This window comes from Geotrypetes seraphini, chromosome 15 (assembly GCF_902459505.1).
Source record: "Geotrypetes seraphini chromosome 15, aGeoSer1.1, whole genome shotgun sequence".
Lineage (NCBI taxonomy): Eukaryota > Metazoa > Chordata > Amphibia > Gymnophiona > Dermophiidae > Geotrypetes > Geotrypetes seraphini.
In genome coordinates this window covers 18,860,555-18,883,343 of record NC_047098.1, presented here as the reverse complement: position 1 = coordinate 18,883,343, position 22,789 = coordinate 18,860,555, and the positions used below count along the sequence as shown (strand labels likewise).

The 22,789-nt window shown below is 42.7% G+C and overlaps 1 long non-coding RNA gene across 1 annotated transcript in view; it reads left to right on the top strand.

Moving 5' to 3' along the window:
* Positions 1-271: 271 nt before the first annotated feature.
* The window catches only part of LOC117349436, a 173,745-nt gene continuing 151,227 nt past the window's right edge, over positions 272-22,789 (top strand). Inside the window, exon 1 of the long non-coding RNA XR_004537161.1 lies at positions 272-764. This is a non-coding gene — a long non-coding RNA (uncharacterized LOC117349436). The remainder of the gene's footprint in view (positions 765-22,789) is intronic.

The following is a 22,789-nucleotide window of genomic DNA, read 5'->3' as shown; positions in this document are numbered from 1 at the left end:
GAGGGACTTTGAGATCCCTGCTTTAAGTCATGCTAAGGGGCCCATAACACGACTTAAAACCCTAAACGCACAATGATAACTCCCCCCTTATAGTTTTATGAACTTGCATTGTATTTCCTCTCAAACATCTTTTCTCCAAGCAGCAAAGCCCTAACCCGGGGGTAGGCAATTCCCATCCTCGAGAGCTGGAGCCAGGTCAGGTTTTCAGGATACCCACAATAAATATTGTGACCAGTCAGACTCTGTGCCTGACGTGTTACCAGCTAGAAACCCCAGGAGAGGCAGAGACAAGGCTAGGAAAGCTGTTCCCAAGCCCCGCAGAGCCCAGCAGCCTAGGTTCCCTGAGTACATTAGGGAGGACTCTGCTGAAGATGGGGTCCTATCTGACTGTTCAGAAGCTGAGGAGATGGAAACTCAGCCCAGCTCTGCAAGGTTTGTCTCCAAACCTGTGAATATTAGGTTGAGGCAAAATGCCCCTGTGAAAAAACCCTGCATTTATCCGACCATCCACCGGGGGAGCCCAAGAGAGCCTCAGAGCAGTGCAGGCACACTGAGAGCAGGGCCTGGCTCTCACACTGAAAAGCCAGCTGATTTCCCTTCAGAATCAGAGGACCAGGAAAGGAAGAGGTCCTCTCTCCTGGGCTCAGCAGCCAGCCAGACCAGAGCAAGTGGATAGCCTGGAGCCCATGGAAGTGGATAATTTAGTTCCAGACCAGGGAGCTGAGGCCATGCTGCAAGAGGAAGAAATGGACATTGTTGAACAGGTATTTCCAGACCCTGAAGCTATGGAAATAGGAGTTGCTTGTAAGGCCCATTGAGCTCTACAACTGTGTTTGTTTTGTGGGAAGTTTTTATATATAGCTATCCACTGCTCTGAACTGAACTGTTTTGAATGCTATCTTGGATGTTTGTATGGACAATTACCAGGGCTTGTGTTACATCCTGCAGCTTAGTGAGAAAGAGGGTTTTTTGTTGTTTTTTTTTTTTTTTGCTTTTTGCTTACAGAGCTGCTGCCCCAGGTTGGGGCAGGGCTCTTTAGCTGCAATGTTATAAAGGACTACGGCTGGTGTTTTCCCAGTTTGTTTTGCTGGAGAAATGTTTTGTTTTATTTTGAACTGCATGGTGTTTTTGTTTGAGCGCAGTAAAGCCCAGGAACTGAGGACTGTACTAATGGGGAGAAGTTTGTCAACACCTCGGGTGGGAATATTTGAATGTTTGAATATTATTGAAGACAAAACTCGGCAGTTCTCCCGCCCCAGCTCAGGAGCAGAGCTGAGGGCCTCCTGAACATTTACTTTTTTGCTTTGGTGTTTTGTGGAAGTGATGCACTGTGATAGTTGGACTTAATCTCTTTTGAGAAAGGCCCAGTTTTAGGGTCAGAACAAGGCCTAGGCCCAGGAGAGGCCTAGTTGCAGGAAGCTGTGCTACTCTTGCTATAGCACAGGGACTTTGTATATCCTGATTTGATGACCAGGATTTTTGCTTTGAGTTTTCCTTTTTTTTTCTTGTTTGCCATTCTGATTTTTTTTTTTTTTGTTGTTTTATTTTGTGGAATAAAGAACCCTGGATAGGATTTGACTAATTACCTGGTTTCCTTTTGACTGATATTTTGCCTGTGGGAGCTGTCTCCTTATCGAGCAGCACGCTAGCGCAGTTTTCCTGTGGTCCACTGGGGCGCTATCAGCCTAGTCCAGGGCCTGGTGGCCACAGAATGCATGAGATAGATTTGCATCTCAATGAGGCAGTGCATGCAAATCCATCTCATACATATTCATTGTGGATATCCTGAAAACCTGACCTGGCTCCAGCTCTCGAGGAACAGAATTGCCTACCCCTGCCCTAACCTATTTGGTCTTTCTTACAGATTGAGTTGTTTCATCCATTTTATTCTCTGTGGCCCATTTCTGACCATTTTCTAAATGCACTATATCCTCTTTGAGATGGGGTGTCCAGAGCGGAACACAATCACACTGAATGAATATCTGTGATGCATTCATCTATACGAAATGCCCAATGTAATGCAAATCTATCTTGTGTATAAATCTCATTTATTGCAGGTATTGTGACTCCACTTCTTATTAAAGCCCACTGGCTCCCAATATCGTACCGAATCGCATATAAAATCCTACCACTACCATTCGAAACACGAGTTGCTAACCTTCCGGAATTTCTCCATAGACTCATTATCCTGTTAAGAACATTAAGATCTAACACCCAACCTCTTCGATCCATTCCCTCGATGCGTCACATTAGCACGACCCCGTTCTACCATATTTTCGGTCACTGCCCCTACGCTTTGGAGCTCAATGCTCACTTAACGATGGGAAGAAACAGAATCAGGTCGTTTCAAATCCAAATTAAAACATTGTCGTTTAAAAAGGCATGCAATCTCTTAATCGATCGTATTTCTTTTTTCTTCCCAATACACAAAATCTCAGACAGGCCCCCCCCTCCTACTGAGCTACCCTTTAATGTCTTTTCTGTCCTATATTGACATGTAGCTCTCTACGCTCTCCCTTTTGTACCAGGTTGTCTTTATGTCTGTTTTTATGTCGTCCCGATTTTAGACTTGAAATGTATATCACTTAGGAAACTAATAAACGGAATATTAAATTTTAATAAAAACTTGAAATTTGAAACTTGAAAACCTCTCTGGCTCCTGCAGAAGGGTTTGAGAATAATTGCAGTGCCTAACGCGTAGATTTGACGGCTCATACAATAATTTATCGTACAACCGACAGTGGGACTCGACATGTTTCATTCTTAATCTTTTAACATGCTGGTTTTTAGTCGTTGAGGTTAGATGGGGGCTCAGTGTCTTACAACGTGGGTTGAACTGAGTAGATATATTACATTAGTATTCTAATTTCTGTGTTTTCAGATCCGCCGTTCAGGTATTGGAACTGCAAGAAGGAAACAAAATGCTCTTCTGCTAAAGCCATGAAATCTTTCGTCGACTCTTTCCCCCTTCCTCTGCCCGCCTCCCTTTCCTGCCCACCCCCGACAAGAAAAGGACAAAAGTGCAAAATTAGAATGAAAAGGATGTATACAGATGGCTGGATAAAAGCTGTGAAACAGCTTTGGAGGAAATATGAAAAGCAGACAGGTCTCTCTGTCTGTCATCAAAGGTTTTCCTGACGGAGACTATTCAGTTTAAAATATTAAAAATCTGGGGTCAGGCTTGGGGAGGAGGGGGAGCAGCACAACGATCCATTGTTCTCTGCCTTTGTGACAAAAATGTCAGTTAAAATCTGGTTTGTTAATTTTTAGAATACCTTTTCCTTAAGACACGGTAAGCTTGAGATAAGTTAACACACCCAGGACCTCTTTTACTAAGATGCTTCTACAGCAGTTTAAAATGGCACTGCGGGATGCTGTCGGGCACCATGCGATAACTGCTCAATTAGCACACCTTCAAAAAGATATAAATAGGACGGAGTTGGTCCAGAGAGAGGCTACGAAAATGGTCAGTAGTTTTCGTCATATAGTGTATGGGGACAGACTTTAAAAATCTCAATATGTATACTTTGGAGGACTTGTTCTGGGCCTTTGGGACTTGGACGAATATTTGGATGAGAATGTGGTATAAAGAAAGACATAGTGGCGGTCTGGATGATCAAACGCCTGGACATCCAGTAAAAATATTACCTTATTTTCATTTTCTTTTTATAAGTGTTTATCAATAAGTTACAATACTACTTTATTCTAAAGCAATAAAAAAATTATGTCTTTATTATCTCCTAGTTTTTGCTTTCCTCATCTTCTCTTCACTCTCTTCTTTCCATCCAGCATCTGAGCTCTCTGCCCCTTCCATCCACTGTCTGCCCTCTTTCTCTCTGCCCCTTCCATCCACTGTCTGCCCTCTTTCTCTCTGCCCCTTCCATCCAACCTGTGCCCTGTCTCCCCTTTATACATAATTAATTTTCAGCTTCACCTACTCACCATTTTTCACTCTTCTCTCTCTGTCTCCACCCCTCTCCATGCTCTGACATCTCTCTCTTCTTTACTTTCCTTCCCTTCCTTCCCTTCTCCCTAGCATCTGTCTCCTCTCACCCTCCATGGTCTGGCAGACAGGCATCCTTCCCTTCCTACTCTGGTGTCCTTCCTTCCTTTCCTCCCTCCCTGCTGTGGCTTCCATCCATCCCTTCCTTCCTTTCCTCCCTCCCTGCTCTTGCATCCTTCCATCCTTCCTTGCTCTGGCATCCATCCATCCTTTCTTTCCTCCTCCCGCGGTACGACCTGACCTGATGGCCCTTCCATGCCCTACTTGAACATTCCTAGTGGTCTAGTGGCCTCTTTGGTGGGCAGGAAAAACCCAGCTCTTTCCTGCCCCTGCCACCGCCGCTGCCACTCTATAGAATTTCAAGATGGCTGCCATGTGTCCCCTTTGCTGTGATATAACCACAGCAGCGGTTCCCATTTCTGAAGCACTACCGCAAAATGGTCTGCCTCTACTGTGGTAATACCAAGTAAGTTAGTTCAGGGCTCTCCTTTACCAAGGTAACTGCAGAATTACCACAGTAACCACGGAATTACCACAGTTACTGTGTCGCTCTCAAGTACCTGATTACTATTCATTGTATTGTAAACCGCTTTGATATCCATGGAGGAAAGGTGGCATAGCAAATAAAAATAATTATAACCATATTGCTTACCAAACATTTTGTCACAATAAAGGTTGGCTATTTAAACAGAGAGGTGGGGGGGGGGGGGGTGGGACACTGAAATATGAATATAGAAGCAGGCTTATTCACATGGCTGCTCTTAAGCTTGTGGACAGTTGGATGCTTCTCTCTCTAACAAGATGGCGTTGCACTGCAGCTGCTGATGTCAAAAGGGTGACTTGCATAGCAGAATGGCTGCCTTTAAAGAACTTGCCTAATCGCTAAATTGGTATGAAAGCTAAAGCCCAGTATATTTGTATTTATTTCTCTAAAAATGATGTTGACAACTTCTTTTTATCTTCCTCAGAAAGGAGCTTCTGATACATTCTGCTTTTGCCACCCTTGACCTTGACTTACATTCATCGTCATAGAATTCGGAACAACAATGCTTTCGTTTTCTTCGTTCCGGTGTTCTACCTGTGCTCTCAGGGAGGAGGCTTTTCTTCTTCTCTCTCCTGCTTGCTTTTTGGGAGGCCATGCAATGACATTTCTGCCTTGAACAACACATTCAAAAGATCTTCAAAAGCAGATTGACCATACGGCTCCAGGAAAAAGAGGACGGACTGAGATATCCGGATTTTACTTCCACTGAAAGCAAAGGAAGTACAACCCAGATGTCTCAATCCGTCCTCCATTTTCTGGAGCCACATGGTAACCCTATTCAAAATGCCAGGGGCAGAGTTACTGTGTTTATGCTTTTCTAAATCTGGTTTATGCTTTGGAGTAATAGAGGATAAAAATAAAAAATTTGCAATTATCCACATAAAAATGGGCTTGATTATTGCTGTGCAGGGCATGCGGCTAGATAGCATGCATGCTTTTACCTGCACAAAAAGAGGGTGGCCTGGGGGTTAGCTTGGGTAGGACAATTCATTATGAAAGAGCTAGTAGGCCTGCAAACTCCATGTCTAGTTTGAAAATTACGCTCCCTATATAAATGGTATGGGGAAGGGGTTACAGGTAGCGATTTTACGAGCCTTATTCTCTTTGAATCGGAATGATCTTTAGTCTTGGCTCATTTTGGAAGAGAAACAAATAGGATAAGCCCAAAAGGACAAAGGACAGCCTCTACGAAATCAGACACCACAATACATACTAGAGATATAGAGATGTTTCCAAAGGGATCTTTATTCATTGAAGAGCTAAGAACTTTGTCCGGGTTTTGAAAAGCTTGGAACAAATCGCCGTCGGGCAGGAGGGCATCCGCGCATGTGTGGATGCCACGCGATGACATCACGTGCACAGGCACGTGTGCGTGATGTTATCGCATCACATCCATCCATGCAGGCAGTGTGGGGCGGGGCTGGGGCAGGATTGGGGGCGGGACTAGGGCATAACTGAGTGTGTATGGGTGGAACTGGGCGGGCCTGGGAGGGCGGGCCTAGGGGGTCCAGATTCTCTAAACGGAAAATATGGTAACCCTAAATAGAGGGCTGCTTAATAAGCCATAGATTTCTGTTAAGGCTCCTGACGCAGGCTGTTTAGAGTAGACCGAATCACGCACATGTCAAAACTTTTATGCTCTTTTACCCTTGGCTCTCCTGACTTCCCCTACCTATTTCCGCTCCTCCCCGCCACTGCAATTGAATTGTCGGGCACCTGGCAGCTGTAATGAGGCTAGCCTGCTGCCATCTGCCTGCCACGGAAGCCACCTCTCTGCAACGACTTCCTGTTCCCACATCGGTGGATCGCTGCACTGGGGCAGCTTATGGGGTAGGCTGATGGCAGCAGGCTCACCTCACCAGGCGAGGCTATCTGATATCTCCACCCTGCCCCTCTCCAGGACTGCTGCTTACCTTTCAAAGAGCCGATCGTCACTGGCAAACTGAGTGATGCTCGCTGCTCATGCCAGCCCCACAGCCTTCCTTCTGATGCACTCCACCTCTGCAGATACAGGAAGTTGCTTCAGAAGGCATGCTTTGGGGCCGGCATGAGTGGCATGCATCAGTCACGCTGCTCGCTACCAACAAAGATTGGTCCTATAAAAGTATGCTGTAGAAGAGGTTTTAGGAGTGTTTAGCTGGCAGGGCTTGGGGATCCCCACCACCAGCTGCTTCATAGATATGCTGCTACTGGGTGGACCTGTCCAAAGTGGGTGGGCCAAAATGGCTATGCCACTGCCAAATATGGTGTACCTGCTTCCAGGCCTGCCCATTTGCGCTCTGAGGGGGGGTTTGGGGTGAACCTCCCCAACACACTTGCACTCCCATTGTGGGGGGAACCTCCCACTACAGTAACACTCCCGTTCTCCTTGCGAAAACTTCTCTCTTCTGCTCTAAGGGTGTGTGTGGGTAGAACCCCCCCCACACTACAATCACACCCTCCTTCTGGCCCACGCCGACGCGCTTGATTGCCGCTAACCCCCCCCCAACACATTTACAATTCTGCCCTGAAAATCCCGCTCCCTTCATGCGTGCACTTGTCGGTGCGTGCATTTGACAGAGCGGAATTGGGGCGCAATTGTCCGGTGCGCTTTTGACGGTGTACCTCAAATACTCTCCTGGAATTGAGTAACTTGCAATTCTTGAAAAGTTATAAGTTGCTGTCAGTACTCGGACCACTCTCTCAAAGAGCACCCAACTAAATCATTTATTTTTTCATGCTCTAACTGGCAGTTTTATGAAGGACAAAAGAATACAGTGGCAGCTGAAGCGACATCTTTACATTTTTCTGGATGGCTAAATCCTGAGCTAGTTGCTTTGTGGATGGGACATGGCTACAAATTTTGGGCAGAAGTGCACAGAAGTAGAGAACAGCTGTGTTACCGGGTGGAGCAAGTCCGAGTGTGGGAGGCAGTGGAAAAAAAAAAAAAAGCCTAGCTTTTGTCAAATTAAAACACAAATAATTTTTCCATTCTGACAGGGATTAAGTACATTTAGGTCGTGGGTTCCTGGTTCTAACTGGAAAAGTAAAAATTATTTAGATTTACTTAATCCATGGAAAATCTTATTCAAAGCAAAAGTTTGATAGGTGTATCATCATCAGTCTTGCCTCGACTGCTGGCCAACAGTCTGTTTCTGAAGTCTTCTGATCCGCTGCCTGCAATTTTCAGTAGAACTTATCAGTCAGATAATCTATGTATGAACAAAAGAAAGGCCCTTTAATTCTCAGAGGTCAGTAGTCTACATCTTCTGACTGGAATTATGTCAGATTCTTGTTCAATGTAAGCAGCTAACTGCTGTCTTGGCACTTTCCTCCGATCTTTCATAGAGATAGGAACAGACAGAAGCTGGTCTGAACATTTTGTTTGTTATGGCCTGCTCTGTCACTGTCAGTCTGAGGATATAATTCTGAGTGTGTTGGACACGGCATGAGTATAAATTCAAGATAGCGTGACTAGTAGGTAGCCAAAAATGAATGCTTAATCCTATAGGCTCTGGCTACCATCCAGTATAGTCCTTTTTCAAGAAAGCCTGTGATAGGCACGTGGGATCTCTTAGAGAGAGGAAGAGATAATGGTTACTGTGGATGGGCAGACTGGATGGGCCATTTGGAAGGTTAATTCCAGTCAGAATTTATTGGAAATGTCCTCCTAGAGCAGACCTAGAAGTGAGAAGACATGTAAGCCACAGATCACACATTGACGAGTTCTTCCTATGCAGTCACTATCTACCCTTCCAATGTCCTGTTACATAGAAACATAGAAGATGACAGCAGAAAAGGGCCACGGCCCAACAAGTCTGCCCACTCTAATGACCCACCCCCTAAATTCTTCCCTGAAGTGATCCCACATGCTTAGTCCATTGTGCTGCTGGCCTAAATTACCTGCAGTGGAAGACTATTCCAATGATCACCCTTTCGGTGAAGAAGTACTTCCTGGTGTCTCTATGAATCTCCCACCCCTGAGTTTCAACGGATGTCCTCTTGTCGCCAAAGGTTCTTTAAGAAAAAAAGATATCCTTTTCTACCTCAATATGGCCCGTGACATATTTGAACGTCTCGATCATGTCTCCCCTCTCTCTACGCTCCTCGAGTGAGTATAGCTGCAACTTACCCAGCCTTTCCTCATACAGGAGATCCTTGAGACCATCCTGGTGGCCATTCGCTGAACCGACTCCATTCTCTGCACATCTTTTTGATAATGCGGTCTCCAGAATTATACACAATATTCCAGATAAGGTCTCACCATGGATCTGTACAACGGCATTATAACTTCGGTCTTCCAGCTGACGAAGCTTCTTCGGATACAACCCATCATTTGTCTAGCCTTGGATGAAGCTTTCTCCACTTGATTGGCAGAATTCATGTCTTCGCTAATGATTACTCCCAAGTCCCGTTCTGCTGTAGTTCTTGCTAAGGTCTCACCATTTAGGGTGTAAGTTCTACATGGATTTCTGTTGCCAAGGTGCATGACCTTACACTTTTTGGCATTAAAACTTAGTTGCCAAGTTGAGGACCAATGTTCCAGTAAGAGTAGATCCTGCGTCATGCAATCGGGCACTGTGCTTTTGCCCACTATGTTGCATAGTTTGGTGTCATCGGCGAATAATGCAATTTTCCCTCGAAGCCCTTGTGTCATGTTCACCAACCCTGTCCAGATGAAGCTAAATGCAGCCCAAACTAAACTTTTGTGGTTAGGCCCAAAACTGGATTATCTCCCTCCTACTGTACTTCTGGACTCTGGAGCCTCCTTACAAACTGAGTTCTCCTCCAAGATTTTGGGAATACTTTTTGACTCTTCCCTCACCTTTAAGAATCAGATAAACTCTCTGGTTAATAAATGCTTTTTCAACTTACGAATGCTGAGGAAGGTTAGATCTTTTTCATCAACGTCACTTTTCCGTTCTGGTCCAATCAATTGTACTTTCTCAGCTAGAGTATTGTAATACTATTTATCTTGGCATCACAAAGATCTGTCTTCAGAATACCGCTTTGAAGTTGATTTATGGAAAAAGCAAATTTGACCATGTGACTCCCTTGCTTTTGAGCCTTCATTGGCTCCCAGTTTGTCTCAGAATTCAGTTTAAATGTATATGTATTATTTTTAAAATTTTATATGGTATCTTTATTCCTTTTGTTCCTCTTCTATGGAACGTTTATAGATTTTCATATGGGAGAGTTACTCAACAATTTAAACTTTCCCTCCCTTCCAAGAAAGGAATTAAGAATTTCAGCCTTTCTTTGGCTTTTAAATTCTCCCAATTATGGAATGATGTTCCTTTTGATTCCGAGGTGTCTTAGTTCCTTCCAATCTTTTCGGAAATCCTTGAAAACTTATCTATTTGCTAAACACTTTGAAAATTTCCATGTATTTTTTATTATTAACCATGTCAAGCTTCCCATGGTCGAATGATCCGGTATATAAGGCTAAGATTCAGTTTAGTTTAGAAACTTTTTTAAGCTCCCCAATGTCCAATTGTTTGTCAGAAATTCATCAGTAAAGTCATTTTGCATCGTAATGTTAGTTTGTCAAACTTGAACACCATTTCCAAAGATAGCATAAACTTTGATATCACCACGACACCACTTTTGCGTGGTAGAAAAAGGAAGTAGGCAGCGAGTTCTGGCAGTCGATTATGCAAAGTATTGCTTGGTGATTATTTTGGTACAAATTATCCAAATTTGCTTAAGTTAAGCTGCTAAATAACAGAGATGGCAAAATATTGGGCTCCTTTTACAAAGCTGCACTAGCGGGTTTAACGCGTGTGACTTTTCATCACACGCTATTCCCCCGTGCTGGCTGAAAAACTACCACCTGCTCAAGAGGAGGCGGTAGCAGCTAGTGCGTCCGGTGGTTTAGCGCGCAGTATTAATGCGCATTAAACCGCTAATGCGCCGTCATAAAAGGAGCCTATAGAGCAGTGGTTCCCAAACCTGTCCTGGGGGACCCCCAGCCAGTCAGGTTTTCAAGGTATCCCTAATGAATATGCATGAGAGATTTGCATATAATGGAAGTGACAGGTATGCAAATCTCTCTCATGCATATTCATTAGGGATATCTTGAAAACCTGACTGGCTGGGGGTCCCCCAGGACAGGTTTGGGAACCACTGCTATAGAGGTTTCCTTTTATTTCCAATTACCATGTATTATTGTTATGTTTATATCAAACTATTTCTTTTGTACACCACCTTGGGTGAATGTCTTCATAAAGGTGGTTAATAAATCCCAATAAATAAATGAGCTTCTGACCCCAGACAGCTTGCAACTATCTTTTTCCAAGACGTAGATTGGGAGAACTTATTATTTCTTATGCATATGATTTTTATTATGAAGGTGACTATGGAGCTCATTTTAAAGTGCTTTGAAAAACGAGCCCCTAAATGTACTCCACTTAAAATGGTTTAGTGATAATGCGTATTATACATTTGTTTAATAAATAAAACAATCTGAGATACATCTGAGATATTGGGTAGGGAATTGCCTCACCAGAATCACAAGATAAGTTTATAACTAAATTTATTTTAACATTCAATATTAAAAATTTTTTTTAGTTTTTTTAATCTTTTACCTACCCCCGTTCCCTTATGTTTTTTTTCCCGTATTTGTTTTTCTATATATAACAGATGTAATCTTTGCCCTCTTTTCCTCCCACTTCAAGTTTTTCTTGTCTTAAATTTGATGTTACTGAATTTTAATTTGTATCTCTATATTTTATGCTTTTTTACTTATGTACATCGCTTTGTAAACAGATTCAGCGATAAATCAAATATTAATGAACCTTGAACCTTTATTATAAAGGAAAATCGTTCTATTACAAAACGAATAAAACAGAGGCTCTAAAACTCTTATTACTACCTGTGCTTGCCACATAATCGAGTGCCGCTTCTGATGGCTCCTGGTTGAAAAATACAAATCTAATTTATTATAAGATACATTTCATTATGTGACTGCTTTGGAAATTATAAGCTGTGAGAAATCTTGGATTGTCTTATTTTGATGTTGGTAAAGGGATAATCTTAAGACACACTGAAACTTTTCAACCAGTCTATTGGATTTCTGAGGCATGAGAAATGAACTAGGAGAGTCGGGAGCTCAAGGCTTCAGCATACAACTAGGTTAGGGGTATCTTCAATTTATTACGTCAAAATCCAGTTTGAACCATGGCATCTCAGTGGGTGAAGAGGCAGTTTCAGGAAATTATCGATGAATGGATAGAAATGCTTGGAGATGGAGTTGATATCTGCACCTACAACTCTGGGTCCAAGACCTTTAATTCATGTTTCAGTTAAGAAGAAGCATAGAAGTAGTAAAAATATCTGACATAGCATCCCTAAAGCACTTAGAAAGAAGATTACATTATATTACGTTAGTGATTTCTATTCTGCCATTACCTTGCGGTTCAAGGCAGATGACATTATTATAGTTTACAGTATTACATATGAGGCATTAGGTCCTTTGGAGATACATAAGAAGTAGTCTGGAAATTTACTAAGATGGTAAGGATCAGAGAGCATTGCAGGGGAAGGGGTAAAACGTGGACCTCACGGACATGAAGGACCTCGCGGATCTAAACCCGCATGTCCTTAAAAATCTGAGATCCATGCCGCTTGTAGGTAGTTTCTGGCTCTGACAGACCTTGGTGACAATTTAGTGCCGACGGATCCGTCTCAGCATAGGAAGGGAAAAATATTAGGATCCGTTAGCGCTACAATGTCATCGAGGTCTGTCAGAGCTCATTTACTGGGGCTGCAGGAAACCAGTTTAAAGGAAATGTTTTAGAGCCTCACTAGTCTCTGGCTCTGACAGACCTCGGTGACATTTTAGCGCTGACGGATCCTAATACTATGCTGAGACGGATCCGTCGGCACTAAATTGTCACCGAGGTCTGTCAGAGCCAGAAACTACCTACAAGCGACACGGACCTCAGATTTTTAAGGACGTGCAGGTTTAGATCCGCGAGGTCCGTCAGGTCCGTGAGGTCCATGTTTTACCCCTTCCCCATTGCAGGTAGTGCTTGGGCCAAGTCTGGTTGTGTTAGTTTGGCTTTATGTATTTATTGAATAGTAGGGGTTTTGTTTCTTTTTTGAAGGTTTTGAAGTCTGTGGTCGAGGTCAGTAGGTTGGAGAGTTGGTGGTCCAGTTTTGCAGCTCTAGAGGCTAGGAGGTTGTTGTACAATTTCTTTCATTTGACGTTTTTGGTTGGCGGGTGCATGAATGGTGTGTGGTTTCTCCTGTGTCTGGTTGAGGAGGACTGATTTAGTCGATTATTCCAGTATGCTGGGCTGTCTCCATTTATGGCTTTAAATAGTAGGCAGTAGAATTTGAAGAGTACTCTCGCTTGAACTGGGAGCCAGTGTGTTTTGAGGTATGCCTCTATGATATGGTCGTATTTTTTCAGCGATTAGATAAGTCTTAGGGCTGTGTTTTTGTATTGTTTGAAGTTGTTTTATTATGGTTGCTGGGCATGGGAGATATAGTATGTTGCAGTAGTCTATTAGACCTAGGACTAGGGATTGTACCACGAGTTGGAATTGTTCTCTGTCAAAGAATTTTCGAACTTGCCTTAGGTTCTCATAACTGCAAATTATTTTTTTATTGTTTTGTTGATTTTGTGGCTGCATGGTACAGCGTCTGTCTATCGGCACTCCCAGGAGTTTCAAAGTGGGTTGAATGGGGTATGAGATAGTATGTGTGTGTAAACCAAAATTGAATGAATGGTTTGTCCCTAAAGGAGCAAAAGCTGACCAGAGACAAAAGTAGGCGTTCTTAGTTCTCGTGCATACCCAGTTCATGCTTGAGAACTGAACTGGTGTTAGTGGTTGGGAGCCTGAAGTTGTCTGAAGGGTGTTAATGGCAGGCTGCTGGTTTCCCCATCAGCTTAGGTATTTAATATTTAAGTTGAGTGGGATGAGGTGGCAAGGAAAGGTATTCGACTCACCTGAAATTTTCTGTCTGGCTATGCCACTGTTTTTTCATGTTAGTGAAGCATGAGGCCTTTTTGTAATGTGAAGCCCTAAGCTGTAGCTTGTCTGGCTCGTATGTAAATCCGACTCTGCTTGTATGGGATAAAGGACATGTATGATTGTACCTAGTCATCATTTAAGAATGTACTTTTGGGCTGACACCCAACTCTTTTGTAACATCCTGTAATTGACCTACTTTCCATAAACTTGTTTAATCCATAAATGAACCCAGTTAAACTATCAGGATTCGCAGAATTTACAGCATTAATGTAGCGGGGAGTGCCATGGACCATAAAGAGAGAGCTGCCCTGGCTCCCTAAGGAGGCTAGAGTGCAGTTTAAGTTTGGCTGCTTGTGTTACAAAATGATATCTAGGTTGGCTCCAGCCTATTTAGCGGATCAATTAATTTTTTCCCATCATAGACGTTCTACTCGTATAGCTGCGCTTTTTGATTTTCCATCGCCTAAAGGTTGCCGCTATGAAAGATATCACAATCGATTTACTGTCATTTCAAGCAGCCATTTGGGAAGCTGATTTTTGTCTTTTTTTTTGTGTGGTTTTTTTATAGCTACATCATATCGGAACGTCAGGAAATTGTTAAAGACCTACTTACTTCTGAAAGACTGCCTCTGTATTCCACCAAGTGTTTGCAGTAGTTCTTTGTTTTGTAATAGATATACAAATGTTATGTTATCTTATGCAGACATAAGCTTTGCTGCACAGTGTTGACCAAGATAGGAAGGCAATGTGTGTGGATTGTATTTTCATGGCTGCATGTAATTATCTGAAGAAAATCTTGTGTGTGAAAAAAAACAACCAGGTACCCTGTATCCGCAACAAGTTTCAGAGGAAAATATCTGTGTATTATTTCATTGAAAATTGGTGCTGAGGGGGATGGAAAATATGGATATATCCTGATGTTTCTAAGACTACACAAGAACGGAGGAAAGAATTTCTTTCAATGCGACAACAGACTATAAATATTGGAGCAACATTTTTATTGGTGTATCCCTGCAAATGCCTGGTTAGGTATTTGGGTGTTAAATATGTTTTTTTTCTCTCCTAACCATCTGAAGGAATTTCTAGATGTTAAGGCAGATCATTAAGGATTAAGGGATATTGGTAGTAATGGGCGCTTGATACATTATGCCTTTCTTTTTTGGTAGTATTCCTCTAAATCTCTCTCTAAATTTATGTTTGGTCACCCCCTATTATTGTGGTCTAAGAAGGGGTTAATCAGTATGATGATTATTGTAAGAGTCTCATTGCTTTGTAATTTTCTTCCCTGTATTTAATGTAACAAGAATTAATCTTGTAAAATTAGATTGTATAATCATAAATAAATAATAAAAAAAGAGAAAATTGGTGCTGAGTCCGAGTGAACTATACCCTCAGTCTTTGCCCCAATATGGACAGTTTGGAAACCCTTCCCCTCGCCATGATCAAAAACATTTGTAAGACCTATGTAGGGTTAGCAGACGTCCGGATTTACCCTCTTTGTAGAGGACATGTCCGGGCATCCAGATGACTTTTTTTTTCAAAACCCAGCACTTTGTCTGGGTTTTGAAAAGCTTCCGGCTTGGGACCACCTTGGGTGCACATGCGTGTGATATCGTCGGGTCATACCTGTGCATGTGCAGGCGCCCTCCTGACGCGGCTCCAAACATGAGAACAGGTTGAAGGGGTGGGGCTGGGAGGGTGAGGCTGGGTCAGAACAGAATGGGGCTGGGTGGGCCTGGAGTGGGGCCATGAGTGTGGATTTTACAACAGTGAAATCTGGTAACCGTAGACCAGGGGTCTCAAAAGTCCCTCCTTGAGGGCCGCGATCCAGTCGGGTTTTCAGGATTTCCCCAATGAATATGCATGAGATCTATGTGCATGCACTGCTTTCAATGCCTATTCATTGGGGAAATCCTGAAAACCCAACTGGATTCCGGCCCTCAAGGAGGGACTTTGAGATCCCTGCCCTAGACCTATGTCCTATGCATTCTTCCCAAAGACCCGAAGAGTAACTTAGAACAGTGTTCCCAATCCTGTCCTGAGGGACCCCCAGCCAGTCAGGTTTTCAAGATATCCCTAATGAATATGCATGAGAGAGATTTGCATATAATGGAAGTGACAGGTATGCAAATCTCTCTCATGTATATTCATTAGGGATATCTTGAAAACCTGACTGGCTGGGGGTCCCCCAGGACAGGTTTGGGAACCACTGCTTTAGAACATCACCCCAGAGCATCTATTTTTAGCATGCTTTATAAAGACACATAGATGTCTATGTATCTTTCTACTGTAGATAGTGAAGGAGTAGTCTAAAGGTTACAGCACCAGGCTGACAACCAGGGAAGCCTGGTTCAAATCCTGCTGCTGTTCCTTGTGATCTTGAGAAAAGTCACTTAACTCTTCATTGCCTTGACTACAAACTTAGGCAATTTTTTACGACAGCTTAGCATCATAGTTGATAGGAGGCAGGTGGATGCTATGATGATAGACATAACACCATCTTGAGACACTTGCTGGTGTAGATGGGGTTAATTGACTGAGCACTATAGTATTTTTTCACAAAATTTTATTTATTTGAAGAGATGTTAGGATTTCTGTAGAGTTCTGTCATAGTTTAGGAAGTCCTATTTATTTTTGTGATCTCCCAATATTTTTCCAATGGTGGTTTCTTATCCACGCTAGTGGTATTACGCTATGTAGTCTATTACAGCTGAATAAGGGTTCCTTTTACTAAGCTGCATTAGTGTTTTTAGTGCACGCAGCATTTTAGCGCGCCCTAAACCTGCGCTATGTGGCTAGAACTAATGCCAGCTCAATGCTGGCGTTAAGGTCTAGCACACGTGGCAATTTAGCATGCGCTATTCCGTGCATTAAGGCCTTAACGCGGCTTAGTTAAAGGAGCCCTAAGTGTATGATAGAACAAGACAAAAGAAACCAACAAAAGCTGCAGAACAAATGCAAAGCAAAAATCCAAACTAAAACTGCAGTAGAATGTACAAGGTGCAGGAATTTATTCAATAAAAATCATAAAAATGTAATAAATATATCCAAAAACTGGTCCTAGTATTCGTGTGGACCGGACCCGACATGGTCTGTGTTTCGAAAAACACTTCTTCCTCAGGGGTCCCAGATGACGTTACGTAGAATATAAAAAAACCAGATTGGAATAAACAAAGTTGAACGGAACAGGAGTAAAAATTATCCGGGTTAGGCGCTGCACTGAGAAACCCAAAGGGCTGAATGCAAAATCCAAAATAACATGAAGATGAAACTTGAATACTCAGATACATAACAATCAAATTAGAAACATAAACATTCCTAAAAGCGAAATAAATAGGTTGAGCACATTTTTGTATTATTTTAAGTATAACCCCCTTAATGACCCTCATCTCCCCTACCATTTCAATCCGCAGTAAGCAAAAACAAATACAAACAGAGAACAACCCAACGAACAAGGACAAAGCAGAAACCCGAAATAAGATACTGGCCATGCAGATGTTAAATAGTTTAGTCAGCACTTAACTTCTATTTCCCTTAAATCATAGCTCCACCTCCGTTTTGCCCAGACACTACCCCTGAAGATGACAACATGCGTGCCAGCTGAAAATTCATACCTTCTTGGCCTCCTTATGCTCTTAAGTCGTGCATACTTTTATGACGCATACAATAAATATCATCTTTTATAAAACCCTGAAGAGGTTGAACAGTTCTATAAATGGAGTTCAAAATTAGGTGCTGAGAAAAATTGGCGCTAAATGATATTCTGCAAAGAGTGTGAGTCCTTTCTAGACTAGTACTTACAACAAGTCTTGATCTTGCAACGAACGAACTTGCAACCCCCTTTTACGAAGCTGTGTTAGGCTTTTTTATCGCCGGCCATGGCGGTATTTTTCTCTGACGCTCATAGAATTCCTCTGAGCATCAACGTTATATTGCAGTGGCTGGTGATTAAAAAAAGCTTAACGGTTCGTAAAAGGGGTGGGGTGTATTTATGTCTACTGAAACTTAGGGCTCCTTTTATCAATACCACACGCTAAACCGACAGCCGCGCTAGCCGCTACCGCCTCCCTTGAGTTTGTAGGCCAGCACGGGGGTTAACGCATGATGAATCGTCGTGCACGTTAACCCCCACGAGCGCGGCTTGATAAAAGGAGCCCTTGGTGTAAATGCTGGCGTTAAGTTAGGCACATTGAACCAGTATTCTGTAACTATGCACGCAAATTTTTGGAACACCCCTGACATGCCTATGCTCCTCACATAGCCATACTCCCTTTCGAGATACATGCTATGGGAGTTAAGCACACTGCCTTATAGAATAGTGCAAACCTATTGAGTGCCAATTAACATCAGCAGTTGGTTGTTGGCATCCAATTATTGACGTCATTGAGCTTGTTAAGCAATTAACTTGCCTGTGCTTTGTGGGCACCCCCCCCCCCCCCCCCAAATTTGGTCGTGGAAATCTGGGCGCCATATATGAAATCTGTAGGTATATGTACATAGAAGAAACAAACAAACAAAAAAAGCAGAGATGGCCAAACAATCAAGCTGACATATAGGTTTAATCAAAGTTCAACGTGACATTTTTTTGATGTTCGAGCCGTTGTCCGGTTCAGCTTCTTTTGACCTGGTGCTACAAATCTTGGAGAATGACATTCATGTTTTGGTTGATTTTATACATTGTTCGACCCATTAGTTGAGTGGAACATAGTAAGATTTTTATGAGCCTCTGATGTAGGCTGTCTAGCCGAAACAAGGCTCATGTCGAGCCCCTGTTCCAATACTACTGTGTATTGGACTTTGATTAAACTTATTCTCCAGCTTGATCTTTTGGTCATTTCTGCTTTTTTTTTGTTTCTTCTGTTATTTGGAGCAGAGGTGTTTTCTTCCTTTTTTTGGGTGTGATTTGGTCTTTGTACATATACTAACTTGGACATATATGATTAGGAGTATATAATGTATATTGCCAGTACGAACTATATAACTATTTCAAATCAATAACCAGCTTCTTTCTGGGATAGACTGAACGATTCCTTTTGGTGGGAGTCTCTCTGTCATGTTTTTTAAGATGGAACATAATATGGCCATACATCAGGGATATTATAAGAAGTTTCTGAAGATTTGGGAGCCATTGACAAAATTTTGCAAAGAGTGATTGCTGATTATGCCCTTTGGTCATACATGTCCTGGGTGGGTGAGAGGGAGGGTTGGAATGTATTTTTCAATTTGAGTGTAGTTCTTGGATATAATTATGGGGTGGGGGGTGATAATCTTTTTGTCAAAGATTATAATTGTAATTGTATTTAAGTGCTTTTATAGAATTATATGATTGTATTTTATGTTGCACTTACTTATGGGTTTAAAATGAATAAAGAAATTTAAAAAATATTTTTTGAGAAAAAATTGAAAGAAAGAAGCTGGTTATTGATTTGAAATAGATAAATACATATACTAACTTGGAACACGAGGACGTTACTGGCCAGACTTTACAGTAGATATCCTGCAAACAACGGGATGATTGGATAGGCTGGAGTGAGCTTAGATGGCAACTTCAGCAGTTGGAACCTAAGAAATACCAGGCGGACTTTAGTCTATGACCCAGAAATATCAAAGAAGAGACGAGTTAATTTAATCATGTGTTTGTAAATGAGAATAACTAACGGGCCAACTGGATGGACCGTTCAGGTCTTTATCTGCCATCATTTACTATGATACTATGTTACCTGGCAGAAACACGAACAGTAGCAACATTCCAGAGCTGAGATTGTGATGTCATAATGCCTCATTCCACCAATGCCCAAGAGCCAACCTCAGCAGTGATGTCACAATGGCTTGATTAGATGGAACTTCAGCAGTTGGAACCTAGGACAATACCAGACTTTACAGTCTAAGGCCCAGAAATATCAAAGAAGAGACAAGTTAATTTAATCATGTAATTTTAATGGGTATAACTTATGGGCAGACTGGATGGACCATTCCAGTGATTATCTGCCATCATTTACTATGGTACTATGTTACCTGGCAGAAACCCAAAGAGTAGTAACATTCCAGAGCTGAGACTGTGATGTCATAATGCCTCATTCCACCAATGCCTAAGAGCCAACCTCAGCAGTGATGTCACAGTGGCTTGATTAGATGGAAACTTCAGCATTTGGAACCTAGGACAATACCAGGTGGGCTTTAGTCTATGGCCCAGAAATATCAATGAAGAGCCAAGTTAATTTAATCAGTTATTTTTTAATGAGAATAACTAAGGGGCAGAATGGAAGGACCGTTCAGGTCTTTATCTGCCGTTATTTACTATGTTAAAAAAAAAGTTTAATAAATTACCCTGTGAATGGGAGAAAACCCATAAATTTGACACTTCCTGTAGGTATGGAACTCTATAAGAGGCAAAGACTTATTTCTGCTAATGCTCCTTGCTGTAGTCATGGCCTCTACAATTGACACTGAGAAACGTGTGTTTAGCAAAAGGAATGGAAGTCACCTGCTCTGTGCCCTGAAAGCGGGACTCGCCCTGTCATCACTTCTCTAATCACCGAGGCAAGCGAGGTAGACACTTAACTGACAACTGAGGAATTATTTTTCAGTGTGTGGTCCCGCTGCGGTGGCAGACATTTAGCCCCTTGAGAACAGAATATTTTGTATGTGATTACTCAATTTGCGGCCAAGGCTGTTCTGAGAGACGAAAGAAAGCCTATAACCTTTGACAACAATTGCAGGTCACGAGTCGCCAGCACACTCATTCAATAGCTTAGCTATAGCCAGGGAAGATCACTGGCTAGGTCAGTGGATCTCAAAGGGAAAGTGTAACTTTAAATAAAGCACTACTATTGCTATTTATAATTTCTATAGTACTAAAAGGCATACGCAGTGCTGTACATTTAACATTCAATAGACGGTCCCTGCTCTGAAGAGCTTACAATCTAATTTGGACAGACAGAAAGGATATCGCAGGATTGGGGAGTTTCTAGCAGAATGAATGATATGATGGGTATAGGTATCTGACGGTGAGTGGGAGTTAAGAGTTAAAAGCAGCTTCAAAAAAGTGGGCTTTTAGCTTGGATTTGAATACTGACGTACTGATTCAGGCAGTCTGTTCCAGGCATATGATGTGGCAAGAAAGAAGGGACGGAGTCTGGAGTTGGCGGTGGAGGAGAAGGGCACAGATATGAGGGACTTACCCGATGAACGGAGCTCACGGGGGGGGGAGACAAAGGGGGGGAGACAAGTGAGGAAAGACACTGAGGGGCTACAGAGTGAATGCACTTGTAAGTCAGAAAGAGGAGTTTGAAATGTGTTCAGAAACAGATGGGGAGCCAATGAAGTGACTTGAGGAGAGGGGTATTGTGAGCATGGCTCCAGAAACATTGCAAAGCTCATATTATGCTGGTATTCATGATCTAGGATCGCTCTTATAACAGCATCCCCTTATTTAAAACACTGGTGAATTTTTCCTGTCTCTCTTTATGGTATGCTATAGGCAGGAAATCTTATCATCTTAGATGTTATGCAAATAATATGGTGATGTCAAACTTTTAATCTTCACAAACCAAGAAGCAATCTCTCACTAGATAAACAATATATTTTTTGTTAGGCCATCAGAGGTATCTATCGGAGATTTAGAAATCTTTCATTGAGGATTTCATGCCTAGTGGCTACAGCAGTTGTCTCAGCATCCTGAGGTTGTGAGTTCAATTCCCACCTCAGCTCCTTATGACTCTGGACAAGTCACTTAACACTTCATTGCCCCAGAAGTACCTGTTTAAAATATATAAACCACTTTGATTGTGATCTGTCTGGCGCACTAGACCCCCCAGCCTTGGCTGACTCCCAGTATCTGCTACATACATTCCTATACCTGCTCTCAAAGCACGATCACTTGCTGACTTCCTACATTTATGTTGACCTTTAATTCTGCACTTACATTGGCCAAGCAAGACTACTATAACTCTTTCTTCCAGCCCCTGCCATATCTTTGCCGCACTGAACTCTCTCCTCAAAGCGCCCCCTCCTTTCCCCTCTCCCCGATGATGGCTGAACACTTCCATGGCAAGGTTCACAATATAACCCTTGAATTCGCTGCAAAGTTCTATCCTTCTCCCCTTTTCCCCATCCACTTTCCTGACCTTCCAGCTCCCACCATCCCTTCTTCCTTTGCCCAGACAGCTCAGGAGGAACTCGCACATCCTCCCCCTCCTGACCCGACTCTCCATCCACACCCACCAACTTTTCTTCCTTCTCTGAAATAATGGAGGAGGGAACCACTCAAATGGTTTCCTCAGGCAAGCCCACTACATGCCCCTCTGACACTTTTCCCACCACTCTACTTGACCCCATCTCACATACCATCATTCCTGCTATCTGTCATATCCTCAATGTATCCATTTCCACCGCAACTCTTCCTGATGCCTTCAAATATGCAGTGGTTAAGCATCTTCTCAAAAAAAACCCTCGCTAGACCCCGACCTGCCCCTCCAACTATCGCCCTGTGTCCCTTCTTTCTTTCCTATCCATGCTACTCCTACTGTCCTCCATTGTCGTCTTGACTTTTCATCTTGACCAACTCGATCCTCCACAATCTGGCTTTTGCCCCCTATATTTCACAGAGACCGCCCTTACCAAAGTTTGCAGATCCAAGGACCTTTACTCAAGGTCCTTCTTGACCTGTCTGCTGCTTTTGATACTATTAATCACTGCTTACTCCTGTCTTTGCTTGGATTACATAAATATGTCCTCTCCTGGTTTACCTCCTACCTCTCCTATCACACTTTTAGTGTATGCGCTGGTGGATCGTCCTCTGCTGCCATCCCGCTCGCAGTTGGGGTATCAGTTGGGGTACTCCAGGGTTCTCTCTTAGGACCTCTTCTCTCTCTATGCCTTGTTCCTTGGTGTCCTGATTTCCTCCCATGGCTTCCAGTATCACCTATATGTTAATGATTCCCAGATCTACCTCTACACTTGATATCTCACTGAAAATCCAAGAAAGTCTCCTCCTGCTTGTCTGACTGCTGCCTGGATGTCCCACCACCACCTGAAACTAATTAAACCCTATGCTCTGCTCCACTTCCTCCGTTCTCCATTTCTGTAAATAATACTGTTATTGTTTCTGTCTCCTTTGCTCGTAATCTTGAAGTCGTCTTCGACTCCGACCTCTCATTGTCTATGCACATCCAACATACTGCTATAGCCTGTCTCTCTTCTATCTTTACAATGTCTCCAATATTCACCCCTTCCTTTTGGAGCACACTTCCCAGACCCTTGTCCACACCCTTATAACCTCAT